The sequence below is a fragment of the Bombina bombina genome, chromosome 6 (genome assembly GCF_027579735.1).
Source record: "Bombina bombina isolate aBomBom1 chromosome 6, aBomBom1.pri, whole genome shotgun sequence".
In the NCBI taxonomy this organism is placed as follows: domain Eukaryota; kingdom Metazoa; phylum Chordata; class Amphibia; order Anura; family Bombinatoridae; genus Bombina; species Bombina bombina.
Genome location: NC_069504.1, coordinates 797,414,745 through 797,418,891, shown reverse-complemented (window position 1 = coordinate 797,418,891; position 4,147 = coordinate 797,414,745).

The window sequence follows — 4,147 nt, the reverse complement described above, 5'->3', positions numbered from 1 at the left end:
ACAACTAGGTAAGGGTGTGCAGGAGCAGGGATCTGACCTGAGGTATGAAGTAGGCATGTGCACTAGAAGGATTAATGTGGGATTTGGCAGAGGAGCTTCAGAACCAAGAGTCCATTGCTGACAGAGGTCCTGCACACCCACAGCCTGGAGTGATATAGATGTGCGGTAGACAGGCTTGCAGGCTCAGGAATCTGGTTTGAGTATAATAAGGATGTATTCAAAACAAAAATAAATCACTGGCACTGTTAAAAAAATAGAATTGACATAGAATGGAAGGTGTTAACAGCTGGATAAATAACCCAACACCCCTATGGTGCAATATCCCTTAAAACATTAGATAATTAGAAAAAGGGAAAAAAGAAAGGGATTAGTATGCACTACTGCTATAAAAAAAACAAACTTTTAATATACAGTATATATATTATTAAAACATCAAGTAATAGATTACTCTTTCCTAAGGAGAGGCAGCCCTTGTATCCTTCAGGAAATGGCGTTATCACAAACCAACTTACAGATTCCTGGCCAAAAGCCAGAACATCGGCATCAGCATCAGGTAAAGATTTCTTAACAGAAGTAATACAATAAAAACACTGATGCTTTTCGGCCCATACAATAACTTTTCTCAATGTGTATCAATTGTAAATACTTGCTATGTAACTCCTGCTGTGCTTTTTCCTAAAGGATGCAAGAGCTGTCTCTAAGCAGGAAAGAGCAATCCCTTTCTTTATTTTTGAGTCAGGGACCTTATTATTTGTAGTTTTAATAGCATATATTAAAAGTTAATTTTTACAGTAGGTGTAGTGCACACTAATTATTTTCCCTTTTTCTTAGTACTTGATTATAATAAGACATATGACTGACTGAGGGGCTGCAGTTTGGTGGTCTGATGTGGAATGTGGTGGATAAAAGGGCTGCAGGTCCTCGTGAGCTGATTTGTGATGCAGCTGAAGGAGGAGTTTCAGGGTCAAATGGTCTGATGTGGCTGGTAGAGGCACTGCAGGTTTAGATGATTTAATGTGGGGTGTGGCTTACAGAAGAGTTGCAGGACTAGGGGGCATGAGGCTGCATGTAGCTGAAAGAAAGACTTCAGGGCATGGGCGTCCACAAGGGGGGGGGGGGGGTCAAGGAGGGCATTTGCCATGTATAAATGTATATTCAAGTTTAGCAAATAGTGACTCTAAAATGTAAAGTGTGCTAGTAAACTAGTGAGCTTTTTCCGGGATAATTTTCAACCACTAATTAATATATATATATATATATATATATATATATATATATATATATATATATATATATATATATATATATATATATATATATATATATATATATATATATATAGTATCAGTAGAGAGCACTGCCAGGGTGTCTGAGGAAGGGGATACTTTTTATGTATTTTGAAAAAGACCAAAAGTATATATACACACAGGGCCACCTGACGTAACCATTGATCAGCCCCCCCCCCCCTTTTGAAATGTGCAATTTTTGACCAAGTGAGTAAAACGTATATGCACTTTATTTTGAAAAGATTTTTATTGAGTTTTCATAATTTAAATAACATACATAGGCATGTGTAAACATCATACCAACACTATTTGTATAATTCCAGTAATGTCCACTTTATATGAACCTTAACAGTTCTTTGGTCCAATTATTCTCGTTCTCAAGTCCATGGCTCCTACTATATCATCGTGATACTGTTCAGGGCTTATAGGTGTAGACCTCCGTAATGACAAGGGAAAGAAACAGTAACATAAACAATGGCCAAGCAAGAACAAATGACATATGAAATATAGAAGATGGCAAGTGGTCAGTCCCGGCTCTCCGTTAATTTCCCAGAGACACAGTGTTTTTACATTATGAGGTGCCGGTGTCTCTTCGACTATTAGCTTCATGGTACATAATGAATGGTTCCCACTGTGTAATGAATTCTTGTCTTGTGTTTAAGGTTTCTGCTGCTAGGCTAGCCATTTCATAGTGGTGAATTATTTTTCTCTTTATAAACGCAAAACTAGGGGGTGTGGATTTCCAATATTGTGCAATGCTGATCCTAACAACTGTACATATAATCATTACTAGTTTTTGGTGTTGTTTTAGGATGTTGGGGATCGGGAAATGTAATAATGCATGTTCAGGAGATAATGTGATTTGTTTCTTAAATATTAAACTGAGAAGTTCTGAGGTTTTATCCCAGATCTCTCTGGCTTTACCACACTCCCACCACATGTGTATATAAGTACCCCTGTCACTACAACCTCTGTAGCAAAGGTTTATGGAAGGGTCATCTGAATTTCCGAATATGGTTGGTTGGATATACCACTTAAATGCTACCTTAAGATCGTTCTCTTTCAAAATTGCATTATATGAAAAGGAGAGGCCCTTGGCTAAGTTAGAATTCCATGTCTCTGGAGACCAGGTCTTGTTTAAGTCCTGTTCCCATTTTAATATAATTGGTGATTTGGATTCTCTAAGATGATTGTTAAATGAAGGGTATAATAATGATATTAAACTGTGTTTCACCTCTTTGGTTAAGCACAATGACTCGAAAGCGGTATTCAGCTTTAACTTGGAGAGGTTCGTTACCTCCCTAATCCTAGATTTTAATTGTAGGTAGTGATACCAAATATTCTTATCATTTGGGTCTATGTCTCTGTATTGCTTGTATGAGAGAAAAAAACTTCCATTTATGTAAGCATCCGCGATTCTATAAAGCCCTTTGTTAGCCCACTTTTTTTGTACGTTTGATTCTATTGTGGTCTGTGGCAAAACTAAAGGTGTTGATCCAGATTTGTCCTGAACTAAGGGATATTTGGCAGTCAGTTTGTTCCATAAGAATATTGTATGAGAGATTGTTAAATATTTATCTAGTAGAGGTTGACTATATTTTTTAGGTGTCCATAATAGTCTAGCAATGTAGTCTGTGTCAGCTATCAACAAATATGCACTTTAATCTTAAGTGTAGTCAAACGTGGAAATGTTGTAAAGGTAGTAACACACAAACACAGAAACACAGATATACACTCATACACTGGAACACACACTCACACAAAAAGATTCACATATAGACACTCTAACAGACACACAAAGAAACACTCAGACACCCAGACAGACACTCAGCACTTGTTTACCTTGACCTGACAAGTGATGAGGTAGACTACAGTTTTGTCAAAAAAAGAGATTTACAAAACAAAATATGGAGTTCTGATTATCTTTTTGTCAAGGAAGATGCCAACTAAATGATGACAACAGCATGCAGTGGCTGAAAGGAAGGGCCCTGAACCGCCTAAGCAATAATTTAAAGGTTAAATGGTGGATTGGTGACTTCCGGAAAGGTCTCATTAGTCTCAAAGTCTGTAGAAAGAAGTGAATAATCAGTAGTAAGGTCAAAATGTCCTAAAAAGGAACAGACAATGGACACACACACACACACACACAAACTCAAACACAAACTTGCACATACACCCAAGGAAACACTGATGGAGACAGCCTCAGAAAACGCACAAAGACACACACACACACACATTGACACCCACAGAAAGCACACAAAGACATACACACACAGAGAAACAGCCACATAAAACACACATAGACATACATACACACCACCCCCCCCCTCACTGAGACATCCACAGAAAACACACAAAGATATACACACACTCTCACAGGGACACCCACAGAAAATGCACAGACATACACACACCCTCACAGAGACACCCAAAGAAAACACACAGACATACGCCCACACCCGTACAGAGACATCCACAGAAAACACAGACATACATACATACACACACCCACCCTCGCAGAGACACCCACATAAAACACACAAAGACATTCACACCCACCTTTACAGAGGCATCCAGAGAAAATACACAAAGACATACATACACACACCCTCACAGAGACACCCATAGAAAAATCATACACACACACCCTCACAGACATCTACAGAAAATGCACAGACATCCACACCCACCCTCACAGAGAGACCCACAGAAAAAAATACATACACACTCATAGAGACACAAACAAAAGACATAAACACAGACACCCACAGAAACACTCACAGGAGGTCAAATGTATGCACATTGCCTCCCCTAAATTAACAGTGTGTGACATGCATGATAAAAAAATGGCAGAAATTAAG